General features: G+C 40.6%; 1 protein-coding gene across 1 annotated transcript in view; it reads right to left on the bottom strand.

Annotated features, from left to right (window-relative positions):
• Positions 1-14,985, bottom strand: part of abhd10b (abhydrolase domain containing 10, depalmitoylase b) — a 159,588-nt gene that overhangs the window by 140,024 nt on the left and 4,579 nt on the right. Inside the window, exon 2 of the mRNA XM_061757919.1 lies at positions 11,129-11,225. The gene's annotated coding sequence lies outside the window, so the exon portion shown is untranslated. The remainder of the gene's footprint in view (positions 1-11,128; positions 11,226-14,985) is intronic.

The raw sequence follows: 14,985 nt of genomic DNA, 5'->3' as shown, positions 1-14,985 counted from the left end.
TGCAGACACACAAAACCAAGCTCAAATACACAAAACCATTCACACAGACAGACAGACACACCCACAGACAAAAACACACACACACAGTCAAAAACACACAAAAATACAAACAGATACAATGACAAAACCCAATCACACACACACACACACAAACACACTTAAACCCACAGCAATGCGGCCGCATATAGTGCACATGCCAGAAACTATACAATAACCACTGTATACGAAATCCGGTTGTGTTGAGCGCCGCGCGGCAAACGTCGACAGATGGACGAAGCAAAAGCCGGGAGAAAAGTCAAGAGGGGGGGGGCGAAAGGTGTCCACGCCATCCTGCCAAAGCACGCAAGGGGCGCGTTTGAGAGGGGGCCGCTCGTGGCTCTCAGGCGCAGAGTCTCGGGGGAGCAGACGGAGAGGACCACTTATCGACTGGGACGGCGAGGCACACTGATGATTATGCTAATGTTCCATATAAATATCAGCAAGATGCTCATTACTGCTTTGATCTGATGGCGCTTGTTCGCTACGATGTGTCATGATTTGCGCTAATGAAGCAACATTACTTATGAAGCGGGTGCAAGAGTGTATTTCCCCAAGTGTTTTCAAGGATTTTGACATCATCACACCAAAACAAAATAAATAAAAATGAAATGTTTAGTCAAATTGTAAAACCAATACAAAAAGATACATTAAAACATTAGGTTAAGTATATATATCATATATACCGAAAAAAAAGATGACTAAAAAAAAGTATTTAGTAAAAAAAAAATAATAATAATGAAAATAAAATTACTACAAAAAGAGGATTCACATTTTCGGCAATTTAAGAGGATTTCATACAATAACAACAAAAATTTGTAGAATAATGTCATTTTTTTCAGTAATTTGAACTTGAGAGCTTTTAATGAAACATTTTTTAAACATTTATTGTTGTCAAGCATGTGAACTTCTATGACAGGGCACAGAGGGGCTTGGGAAAAATGATGAAAAATTATTGAAAAAAAGAACCCCATATTTTGAAAAATAAGGGGGGAAAATTATCATTGCACAAACTTTAATTTTGTCATATTGATACATTTTCCCTTTTTAAAAAAGATGTTCTCAAATTATCTGTTTTAATTTAGTAATTCATTTTTATTAGCTTTATTAACATTTCACAATACTTTGACATTTTTATTTTAACTTTTCCAATATTTTACCTATTTTATTTTAGAATAGATTTTCAATGGTGCAAAATAAAATTGTCCTTTTTTTAATCAAATTTGGTAATATTTCAACTGACAATTCTTATTGTCATTTGGTAGTATCCTCTTATTTGTGATTGTACAATATTTTTCCTATTAAGTTCACACATTTAAAATTTTTTAGTTTTTTTATGAAACATTTTTTTAATTACAATTTTGTGATAAAATAACATATACCGGACAGCATGTTGGTCATATTTTGTTATCTTATTTTATTTATTTATTTGTTTAATAAATGGTACGTTGGCGCCTCTCGTGGTGCATGAAATAATTGCTGCCTCAGTCCAGTTCAGTTGTATTTAACTTTTAAGTTCAATACCTTAGCATTAGCAATGTTTAAAAAAACTAATATTTTTTTCAACTATTTGGATATATTTGAATTTAACTTATGTGCAAAATAATTGAATCGAGTGCGTACGGCGACCATTTTGCATATTTAGGACCAATATCATTCCCGAGAGAAGGCCTCCTCGCCTCAGTCTCGTCGAGGGAATTGTTGGCGATTATTGTCACGCGAGCGCATCCAGTTATTCAGCAGCACGCACGCCACAAAACACATCATTACAAAGGACCGCCACAGGAAATGAGATGTGCGGGGCAAGGATCCAGAAGCACAAGCGTCCCCCTATTTTGTTTTACCCCCTCTAATCACCGCCGCCAACTGTCACCCCGGCTCGGTGAGGATTTCGCCCGAAAACTCGCCGAGTGGCTCTGCAGCGGTCGGACATCCTGCCTAACATGTGGCACCCGTGATAATTACGGCAGAATTAACACTGGGCGGCTTTATGGGCCTTCTGCCGCCGCGCTGTGGATGCCAGATAGTTGCGCGAGCGCGCGCACGCACGCACGCACGCACTCACTCGCACAAGCGCGCACGCGGCCCGGTGTTTGAGCGGCACTCGGGGTCCAGGCGCTCACCCGTAACAACTGTTCCTTCTCGACGAAAGGAGGAGCACGTCTACTTAGTCGAAGCCAAATGAGTCACTCTTTTCTGTTTTACTTTGCTGTTCATAATCATTTGAAACAATAACAGCATGGTGGACTCACGTAATATAGTTTTCATTTTATAGTATTTTTACAATAGTTTTATTTTGTAATATTGTTCTCATTTTATTTCAAAATTTTAAATATTTTCCTCATTATTTCAAATATAATATTTTTTTAGGATAGAAATCTTGTAAACAAATTTTCCAAATGAATTTTTATTTTGTACATTTTTTAAATGATTTCTTGGTTTTTCCATTTTTATACATTGTCGAATTTCCCCATTTTGTTCTTGAATTCAATGTTTTTTCTTCACTAATACATTTTTCATAATTAAATGTGTAAATATGAAAGATTTATACACTTTCTTATTATGCTTTTGTGATATGCTAATTATTTTCTTATTTTTAAACAATCTCAATGATTTTCTTAAATCTTGTCCTACATTTTACAGGTTATTATTATGACTGTTGTTATTGTTATCATCCATCCATCCGTTTTCTACACCGCTTATCCTCACTCGGGTCGCGGGTATGCTGGAGCCTATATTATTATTACCCGTTTGCACAGTCACTTGTTGCTAGGACAAATTTGTGCGGAAAGTAAAGTTTGGTAAGCAGACATTAGCCACAACCTGTGTACTAAGCGTGCCCGTCTAGTCGGCAGCAGCTTATATTGTGTGCAGGTGGCGGCATCAATGGTAACCTTTGAAATGCGGCTACAAGGAGAAGGAACGTCAATGGCGATCACACCGCCGCCGTGTTCACCTTGATTTCTCCTGTTTGTGTTCCTGGATCAAACGAGAGTGTCGCACATTAGCATCGGGAAACGCAGAGATTAAAAAAAATTAAATAAAACAACAAACGGACAGAGACCACAGGCCTTTGCGAGCAGCATTAGTCTCTTGGTGGAAGTTGATTTTGTGAAGAATTATCAAATGGCTAATGACAGATGTTTGCACACATCGTTCCCAAACGCCCCTCCTCATACGCTTTGATTGGGAGAGGCGGTACGTCAAGGCGTCGGTGTGTGACAAACAGATGCTCATAACTCAGTTCAGTGAAGAGCATTACTTTCCAATGAAGGCCTGGACATGGGCCAGTCGGCCTCGGCTGCACTCAGGTAGGCAGCGGGGTGAGCGGGAGAGAAAGGTGGCCCACAGAAGTTCACCGCCCCTTTGCTTGGCACGGGATCAAGATGTAACGAAGCCAGGATAGCTAGGATATCATCATAAAACCATTGACGATACATTACAAAGTCAATGACATCATCCTAATACCGTCTACGATGCGTTCCGAAATCTACATCACTGTACCTAGGATATCTTGATACTATCGACGATGCATCCTACCGTCTATGATATATCACATACCATCGACAATACATCACGAGATCTATGATATCAGCACGATACCGTCCAAGTTATGTTTTGACGTCCATGATCTCATCATAATACCACCTACGATACATTACGAAATAAATGATATCACCACAATACCTTCTACAGTATCACCACAATATCTACAATATATTAAAATACGTATCTATGATCCTTGACGATATAGTCCGTCCATTTTATCATCACAATACAACCCGCTGTCTAGACCATCAAAATATCTATAATACATTAAAATATCAATATTATGATAGCGTCTACAATAGCTCCCAAAGTGTGATATCATTATAATACCATCGACGATACATAAGGAACACGTTATCATTAAAACCATCTACGATATATCCCAAAATCATCTACAATACGTCACTATATCCATGTACAATATCATCATAATACCTTATTTTTAGGTAGCACTTGGCGTAAAAAGTTACACAAACTCACAATACATCCCGACGTCAATGATATCATCTACAATACTTTGATCTATGAATCATCACAATATCATGTACGATAAGTTTCTATGTTTGATATCATTATGACACCATACGTCACAATATTGATGATATCATCGCGAAACAGCGTAGACTGTATTGTGATGTCTTTGCTGATTAATAATTGTGATATTAAACAGAGCTTGCCAGCTTTGTGTCACTCCTTAACTACTGGTGAAATTTGTCAACATTTTGCCTAATTTCTGTGTCAATAATGCATGAATTTTAATGGGAAAAAGGTGGTGCTGCATCTCTACTCGGGCGTCTCCTTCAAGCCCGACCCGAGTTGGCGCCAGAGCAAAAGAGACAGGGCCTGTGCGAGGCCGTCGTAAAAGGAAGCCATCGGTGCAAGCGCAGACACGATTTCACGGCTGGCGACTCGCTCACGAGTTGAGCTGTCTCTAGCTCAAATGATTCAATTAGGCCAGCTGTCCCTGTTTGTCATGGCTCAACTGGCCGCGAGATTACCTTTTGCGGGGCACATATACGCGCCTCCTACGCCACCGCGCCGATGGAAAAACACAGAAAAGGCAGCGGCAATAACCGTGTTAGGTACTTGAGCGCTAAATGTGTGCATCCCTTTTTCTTCCACGCTCACATTCTTTCCACATTTAAGGAATTAACACCAAGACTCATTTTTGCGGGGTCAAAGATTGACAGGCGCACCGTTGCCTACTCTAAGCGAAGCACTGTACTTGTATTATCTGTAAAATAATGCTATGTGATCTAAATTATATCACGATATCCAAGATATTACTCCACCATCTCCGATACATCGCGATGTCTCCGTACGATATCAACACAATACCATCTACGATACATCACTACATTTATCAAAACATCAGAATATCATAACTATACCATCTACGATACCGCCCGATATCTATTATATCACTTCAATACCACCTACAATACATAGCATTGTCTATGATATCGTCATCACATCACAATGAACACGATTGTCAATGACAACATCATACTATCTAAGATGCATACATTATAAAGTCTGTTATCGTCACGATACCAGCTAGGATATTATTACAAAAACATCTCCAATACGTCACAATCGTGATACTATCTACGATACATGCTGATTTCAATGATATCATTGTTCAACTCAATCAATACAGTCTATGATATCACAATACCAAGATACATCGCAGTGTCTATATCGTCACCACTATCTACAATACATCACAGTACCATCGACACTACCTCGTATCTACGATAACATAATAATTAAATTATACCATCTACAATACTTCTTGGTAGCTATGATATCGTCACAATAGGCCATGTCTATCAGAATATAGCATCTACGTTATCTATATCATCATGATTTCATCTACAAAACATTACAATATTTTCTACGAAACATTGCGATGTCTATGATATCGTCACAAATTACAATACCACCAATGACTTATTCACATTAAATTTGTGCCTTCCTCCACCTTGCCCATATAAGGCAGTTAACACCAGGAGTCATTACGGCTGATGTCTTCTTCTTCTTCTTTTAATGTAGTTAGCGTCAAGTAACCTCATCAGACATCGTTAGCGTAATTGTCAGTCTAGAGAAGGTGACGGCTCGAAATGGCCAATTAAAAGATCATTAGCCGCGTTAGCGTCTGCTCCCGTTTTTGTTCTTTTTCAGAGGTAAACAAGACCCCCGTTAAAGGCGCGCACCATGCTAACCACAGCGTGAAAACAAACGCTTTTTTCTTCTTCATGAATGAGCAATCATTGTTGTCACACTTAGCAGAACATGCAAATACATGAGTGCAGATAACCAGAGACACATGTACAAAGAACAAGACTGACCCCAGAATCTAAGTGGTACAAACCTGTGATGTTATATCATCATGCATGAACCAGGAAGTAGCCTGCTTGCTAACAAACATCGTCCTGTGACCAGGAAGCTGGCTAACAAGGGAGCCATAATGTTTTTTTTTAACTTCAAGGAACTTATTTTCTCTTTTTTGTCATCTTACACCATCGTCCATGACTAGGAAGTATCCTGCTAGCTAACACACAAACCAAACACCTTTTTTACTTTTGTTCAAGGAACTTATTTTCTCTTTTTACCGTTTTGAGTAATGACAAAATCACTCCCCCCAACCCAGAATCAAAATGGTATTATCCTGTCATCTTACATTATCATCTGTGCACCAGGAAGTGGCTTGCTAGCTAAGAAACAGACAGACAAACAAAGCGAACAATTGTTTACTTATTTTCTCTTTCTACCATTTTGAGTCACGACAGGATCATTCCCCTGCATCCGAATCAAAAATGGTACGAATACTGTCAACGTACGCCCTTGTCTGTGAACAAGGAAGTAGCCTGTAGGCTTAAATACGGGAATTAAAACAAGCATAAATATAACTTTTGCTTCACAGGAAACTTGTTTTCGACCTCAAACTAACGAACGGACATACAAGCGAATGTACGACCCTCTGCGATTTTGTTCACTTTCAAATCCAGCTCAAGAGTGGATTTCTGGAAAACATTTAGTAGCAAGATGGTTTCAATTGCTGTTCTTCTTGAAATAAATAAGCTTTGCCTAATGGTCTCAGTCATTGGGGGAGTGCTGCAGAAAGGGAGGATGTGGTCTTGGCCTTTGAGCTGTCAAATCTCTCAGTGGGCTCATGCTCATCACAATGATTGCGAGAATAATGCCTTGTTACAAAACTAGCATTCACGGGCCATCTAGCGCACCAACAACTCCGCGCCTTTGCCTTCGTTAAATACATTTTTGTCATTTTCGCTAGTCAAGGTTGCATGTTTTTTTTTGTAGAAGATAAATGGTCACACGTCACGCAACCAAGATGGTAAATGAATTTGATTCAACAACGCTAAAAGCAATCCAAATATATATTGACCTACTTGACCCAACCATTATTATCATTACATCCAGATACCATTTGCGATGCATCGTGATGTCACTGACATCATCACAATACCATCTACGATACATTGCAATGTACTTGATAGCATCACAGTGTCCACATCACATTACCAACTATGATACATCACAATGATATCGTCACGATACATATATGATGTCATCATACATACGTACTGTATGATACATCGCCAATTCGTTGCAATGTCTGTCATATCACCAGGTCGACCGCTTTATTCGGGCCTTGGTAATATAAATCCTGCTTGACTTCAACCAATTGGCAAAGCTAGCTATACAATATATCGTGTAGTCTAATGGAGAAGTGTACAATTCGAGGCCCTTCACTCCCGCGACACGTTCAGGTACATGCGAGGTCTTAAGGTTATTACGGTGTCAAAGTGGCACATATCCAATTGTAAAACAGCCTTCTTCGTGGCCTCTATGAAGAATAGGAGCTGAATGGATGCTCCCGTGTGTAATAATGGGCATCCATATCCATACAGACAGTGACTGCTGGGCTTAATGGAGCTCCCCAGTCAGGCTAGTGTGCAATGTTCAGGCCCATTTCCTTTGCACTCGCACTGCAGCGATGAAGGGATGGGGGTTGGGGGGTGCTTGACCCCGATGTGCCGCCTGCTTTGCTCAGGTGGCACTGAGCTAAGGCACTGAAGCCACACAAAGCGCTTTGCACATTGAAGGAAGGCGCTGACAGGTCCTCCAAACGCCCCTCAGGGCTTTTCGTTGCGTTTCCTCTCACATCGTTACAATGACTAGTCCACCACTGTCAACACTGCATGGCGGAGGTTGAAGAAGAATAAAGAAGAAGTGGTTCACGATAAATCATCATCTCAAAGTGACGCTTGGACTTGAAAAATGTTGGATTTTTTTTTATTTTATTGAATTATTTTATACGTTCATTAAAGCTTTCGATAGAAAATCTCACACTAAACTAATAAACTAATAGAATTTTTAAAAAATACAATTATCAAAACACAACATAATTACTAAAATACCCCCAAAAATATGACATTACAAGATGTCTACCGTTATAAAATATTAGTAACTGTTAATAGTAATAATACAGGTAATTAAATTATTGCAATTATTTAAAATTTTAAATTACTTAATATATAAATGTAAAATGTAAATTAAAAGTAAGCAAAAAAATAAATTTTAGATTACCTACACATAGGAGAGAACAAATATTAGTGTTTTATTACCGTCTATTTTTAATAACAATTTTCAAAAAGTCTGAATCTAAATAATTTCAAACATTGTGTTATAAAAACTATATAAAATATTAAATGGTATAAAAAATATACATTCATAGGTGAAGTGAAAACATGTTTAATTTCTTTCATCTTTCTGAAATGAATAAATATTAAAAAATTAAGAAAATATAACAAATTATAATATGATATACATCCATCCATCCATTTTCTGAGCCGCTTCTCCTCACAAGGGTCGCGGGCGTGCTGGAGCCTATCCCAGCTATCATCGGGCAGGAGGCTGGGTACACCCCAAACTGGTTGCCAGCCAATCGCAGGGCACATAGAAACAAACAACCATTCGCACTCACATACACACCTACGGGCAATTTAGAGTTGTCAATTAACCTACCATCCATGCTTTTAGGATGTGGGAGGAAACCGGAGTGCCCGGAGAAAACCCACGCAGGCACGGGGAGAACATGCAAACTCCACACAGGCGGGGCCGGCCGGGGATTGAACCCCTGTCCTCAGAACTGTGAGGCAGACGCTCTAACCAGTCGTCCACCGTGCCGGAATGATATATATATAATATATAACATAATATAAAATGATCAATCAGTAGCATTGAATAGGTTATACATGGAAATGTTCAAGTCTTCCAAGATGCTGATGAAATTACATTGAGTTGCCTAGAGTTATAACAGAATAATAAATAATTATTAAAAGTATTAAAATATCATTACAAAAATACATGGGTTTGCTATAAAAGGTTCATAACTATTACAATTAACAGTTTAACTGCAATTAAAAAAAAATTTAGATTGAGCAGTTGGACTGTTCACATATTAGAGGGGGGGAAATGAAATTATGATGAAGCAATCAGAGAGTACGTCATCATCATCAAAGATTGAAAATAAGTTTAGAAATCATAGAAGAAGTGGAGGTGGGGGGGGAGTGTGTGCATGTGTGTGGTCATGAGTTGGCGGGAAGTGATCATTACTTTAATTGATGATAATGCTTTTAATGATTGAACATTTTGTCTAATTGATGGTGATTGATTGCACATTAGCGCACAAGGAAAGTGAATCAGGGAGCTAATCAGGGAGACGACAGTGCGGGTCAACGCATCGTATGACGGAAACATACAGAGCGCGCGCGCGCGCACACACACACACACACAGTGGTGGAGGGGGGGCGGCTGAGCCTTGGGGGGGGGCAGCAGATGGAAGGGGAGTGGAGGAATATTAAAGAAGTCGTTAGAAGAAAACATGCACATTAAATATTACTTTGAAACTCGCTCGCGGTTGTTTTCAAATCATCTTTCCCCACTGATATGCATGCAAATGTCATTCATCCATTCCAGCGCCTCAAAAAAACAAAGAAAGAAAATTCTTAGCGTGTTTTTTTTAATGAGAAAAACAGTAGCATTGTATGTTATAGCATCCATTAAAAATGTTATTAAATAGGATTTAAAGAATTAATCAGTTTCTGCATAATGATAATTCAGTGGGCATTGTGCAGTTCATTCTTGGCCACCGGGGGCAGGATAGAAATACTACACGTAGAGTTGAAGCTTAAACCGTGGAAGACTGTCGCAACTAAGTTGCAGTAACATTGGTCGGTATAGAATATTTTATTTAGAATTCTTATATGCTCTGGGAAGATAACCACACTCTGGTATTCTTTGAAAAATACATTTATTGTTGTGGTTGTAGTTTGCACTTACTGCATATCCAGTAGCTGCATTGGCTGCAGGTGTACCTACTATTGTGGTCCACTCTCTGTATGCAAATGTGAAATGGGGAGGTGTCCAAGTGGAATGCTGGAGTGCGCTGCCCTTTGGCACCGACCCACCGTCTCCGAGTGTCTCTGAGTGGCTTTGAGTTTAATGAATGGCAAGTACGATAATGTGATTTGTTTAATAGGGTGACATCGTCTAATGGCGGGCCGTGATGATGATGAATATCACGCTTTTCTGGGAGAGAGCGCGTAGACGGCCAAGGTGTTCGGTAAGGGGCGACTTTCGCTGGACGCTTTTCAATGTTTAAATGCACACACAAAAAAAAAAGAATGCCTCCCTGGGGAAAAAAACAAACTAGCAGGTGGTGCCACTAATTACTATGACTAAAAGTTATATTTACTCGAGGCCTTAAATTTCAGTTCAACTGGATTGAAAAAAAAAAAAACAGAAGTCGGCGAGGTCTTACGGCGGTGCAGCAGGTGCAAAAATGAATAGACGGCTGTGTAGGCGAGTTTAAATTCTCTAGACAGACCAAACCATGAGAACCATGAAGAAAAAAGAACCCAATTACCGTATGAAATAGGCGACAAATTAGACATCAGTATGGTCTGCAGCAAGCGCTACTACGAGCTTGAGGCAAACAGCCCAAAGGAAGTGTCACCATTGTTACGAATGATGGAGGATGCTTCTCAGCCAAGGTTGTATGAAGGACAGGAAGTGAGGAAGAGCAGAGGTGTTTTTGGGAGGGAATCTTCCTCCTCTGTCACCGTTTGTCACTGTGATATGTGCTAAACGTGATAATTAATACCCTCATTTTCGCTAGCGAGCCACTCTGTGAGGGCCCTAATTAAAACTGATGTCGCTACTTAGCGCAGCCAGCAACACAGGTGGGCCCAAATTCATCAGCAAATAGAACTACATTGGTCTCACTCTGCATTTTTCTTTTTAAATGTCGTACATTTCAGGTTTAATGCAGACTACTGACTGTATACATCAGGCCCTTTGTGTCCAGCTAAGTCTGTCTAGCAACAAGTGACAAATATTCTGAAAAAGAACCCGACACATTCTGTCACTCTACGTTAACGCTATAGTGCCAGTTTAATTAATAATAATAATCAAGCAAGTGTAAAGACAATAAAATTAAAGTAAAACTACTCACCCTTTGACAATGTCATAACGGAGAAAAACAGGAAGGTATAGTATGCTGGAATCAAAGCCTTGTAAAGTTCAATTTCCTGCACTCACTCTATGGCACCCTAAAAAGCCAAAGAAAAAGAAATGTTAGCTGGAGGTTTGCTGACATGCTGCATGATGATGGCTTTGACCCCTAAACTGTTCGACATTATTTTCAGCCGACAAAACTTTACTGAATGACAACAGTGGAATCAAAGACATCACCGCGTGTTTATGAATGTTTCATGCGGTCACGGCGAATAAGGAGAGTTAATTGCGAGTTTCCATAAATTAGCAAATTGTTATTTCATGTTAATCACAGTTCTTCGGATGGTTCCTTCTTCATGAATAATTCAACAATCAGCACGCAGACGCACTCACACACACAAAAAAAAGTTCGTCGGGGAAAAGAATTGTTTTGTTCACTTCATAACTAGACGCAGAATATGATATACATATTCAAGTGTCAGAAGTGGCACCCATTGGCTAAATGGAACAAGAGAATGTGGTAATGGTAATTGTTGTTCCTGGTTTTCCAGCAAAACACACTGAGGGCCACTCTCTCAGGATCCTGGACCATTCTCCTCGTAAACTGAATAGCCGCTACCGACTCGGTGTCAGAAGTGGGATTCCTCTGGCTGAATGGACAGAATTGCCACTACAATCAAAAGTACGTCAGGTTTTCATCCACTGAATTGTAAACGCGGAGCAATTTTAGAAGGAGAGGTACAAGCTAAAGCTCCAAAACAATGTCATCCTGTCAGGGGAATTAGAAATAACAGCGATGGATATGTGAGGATGGGGAGGTGGGCAACACAAGGGGGAGGTGGTCCTCACTCAAGGGGTTAATGTGGAGGCGGAGGAGGGCATCCAGTCAGAAAACAAGAGCTAAACAAAACTGCGATCTGGAACATAGAAGTGAGCAAGAGAGAGAGAGAGAGAGAGAGAGAGACAGCAGCCAATCAGGAGGGATTAATGAGAAGTGGGGGGCTGCGCAATGATGTGGCCTTTGAGTGGGGAAAATGGCCCTAGTCGAGCATGGCCCCTGAAATGAGGTGAGACCAGCATCACCTGAGCCACAATTATCATGCCTGACGGGGGGAAGGAACAGGGAGAAATGGAGAGGGGGGGGGGGGATAAAAAAAATAATAATCACAATTCTCTTTAGGGCAAATTGTCAGCACCCTTGCGGGACTCAAATGAAAGCTTGTTAGAAAGATTTATACTTTATAAGGGCAGCCAGTGGCTCCACATAGACACTATTCCTGGAAGGACAGAAACATGATCACGGTATGGACAGGAAGAGGGGGACAGATGGTGAAAATACACACCTTAGCACCTTTAAAATACCACTGCTGCTAGTCGTAATTAATATTCATAAAACCGATTATTAATTATTTTCCAGAACAGACTGCGAAAGCAGCAAACGAGGATACAGCAAACGTAGATAAGGCAAAGGCGTGCGAAGGTGCATCGGTGACGGATGCTTCTGCAAAGACGTATCAGATGTGAAGCTGGATGTAAAAGCGTGGTTACACCAAACACGGATGCAATGGAGATCGCGGCGATCGTGGTGGCAGCAATTATGGTTGCGGCGATCGCGGTTGCAGCATTTGTGGTTGAGGCGATAGCAGCGATCGCAGTTGCGACTGTGACATTTATGTGATGACGGGGTTTGCAACGGTGGCAAATGAGAACGCATCAGTAGTGAAGGATAGAATGCGGCGATCGTGGATGCGAGAGTGGCGAATGCCGTTAACGCCAATGCATCGGTAGAGACTTGCCGGATGCGTCGAACGTGGACATAATTTGACAGTGACGATCTCTCTTATTCACGCTGACAGAACTGATGCACTGAAAGCCGATCTGGCGTGAAGATTGACTACCAAACTATCGTGTCCCATGGCTTTCCCCTGATGTGAGAGCAGCAAGTGACTTATGATAAAGACAATGATGGTATGAGCAGAAAGTGTGAGAAAGACTCATGGTGGAAACAAGGTGGAGTTGATCGTGTGCTTGCATGCGTGTTGGATGGACCGGGTGTGCGGTGCAGGAACAGGAGCACCAATGATTAAGTGGTGTTAGGGAGCGGGAACACTTGTTTGCAAGGACAAGCTTTGTGTACTTTAGTTGCGCGCCGGCCGCCTCCATCTTTGTGAAAGCATAAAATGTGTTTAAAGAGATGAATCGGGATCGGACGAGCCGTCCTGACATGATTATGAGGGATTCATCTGCAGCCATCTGCCACCGTTATGAAGGAGGGGGGGAGGTGGGGAGGGAGTGCGGACCTTCTGTTCAGCGAGCGTGCCACAAAGGCAACACTACACAGACCCCACTGCTCCACTATTTAACATGAACACTTTGCTGTGTGAAGGTGGGCTTTGGATCTTGTCAATTAAAACACTTTTTTTTTTTTTTTTTTTTGCATGTTTCTGGAGTCCTCTTAAATAGGAGACCATTGCTTTGAAAAAAAAAAAGCACTGGGGACTTATTATATTACATTTCGCAGGTATTATCATATTCACACACCATGTGGACAAAAGAGGGTGGAGGGGGGGGGGGGCAGCAGATGGGCTTCATTACTCATAACAATGTTCACTTGTTGTCTTAAATTGTGTAATAGCCAGCACAAATTTTAAGTTGCACCTTTATTAATTTTTTTTCTCAGATTTTCACATGGCCGCACATGAACAACAACAATAACAATTGGGCATTCGGAATATTAACAATACAGAGGAAATTATTCATATAATTCTTAACTGTGTATGTAACAACATTTCGAACGGTCATACAACAATGAAAAAGTTAATGTACAGCTAAACTAAAGGAAAACTATTCACCCTTTAGAGACACCTGATAGACCCATAACGGAGGTGGCATCACACAAAAAAAAAACGTTTATATTAAAAAAGCAAAACACTTGTCGGGTTAGTCCTTTAGGTCATGACTGAGCTGAAAGTCTCCCACGATCTGGCTGGTAGCATTCAGTGTTAGCATCAAAAGTGGGGCTGCAATGACGGAATATTTTTAAAATCCAGTATTCTACCATTTCATTCCATCGATTACGCACATAAAAAAAAAAAAGTGCACGTGAGGTGCAAGTATTCTTTTTGTCCACCTGGAGTCAATATTCTCACGTTGTGCTGTCGTATTTGTGACTGAGTGCGAAAGGCTTTAAAAGGGCGGGGCGTGGTATGGTGAGTGACATGGGCGTCAGCAAATTAGTGTATAGTTGGGTGGCTGTTAACTGGCTAACCAGTCGACCTGTCTGCGTATGGAGCGACCGAGTGTGTTGTGGGCATCGGCAGCTCGCGTTTGAATGTGCTTATTCCGTGTTTGTTTTCTTACCATTTGTTCAATTATGCAATTGAAAGTGCACCGGCGGCTGTGTCGACATTACAGTACATTCTAACTAGCGATAATAGGCTATATTAAATCAGCTAACACACGTGCTGTTGTGGTAGACATTGCACGTTATCTTCCTCGTTAAGTCTGAAATTATGCCAAACTTTCTTTTACAGACTCTTTCCTCCTGGCTCGCCACCATCACGCCAACTTGTTTCTACACATGTAACAATAGTCCGTGTGGAAAAAAGAGCCGTTCAACTGAATTGCCCAAATGGGATGAATGACGTTTTCTGATTCTGAATCCCTGCAGAGCCTTGAGGCAAATTTTGCTTCCTTTTTTGTGTTTGAACTATTCTTTACTGTTGTGATTCACGAGAGAGAGGAAAAACACTTGCAGAGTAAATCCTTTTAAGTACTTACCGAACTGAAGTCTCGTGTGATTTGAACTGCAAAATCATTATACTGTTTTACATGGCTGGAAGAAAACAGCTTCTT

This window comes from Phyllopteryx taeniolatus, chromosome 20 (assembly GCF_024500385.1).
Source record: "Phyllopteryx taeniolatus isolate TA_2022b chromosome 20, UOR_Ptae_1.2, whole genome shotgun sequence".
NCBI lineage: Eukaryota > Metazoa > Chordata > Actinopteri > Syngnathiformes > Syngnathidae > Phyllopteryx > Phyllopteryx taeniolatus.
This window is presented reverse-complemented; position numbering and strand designations above follow the sequence as displayed.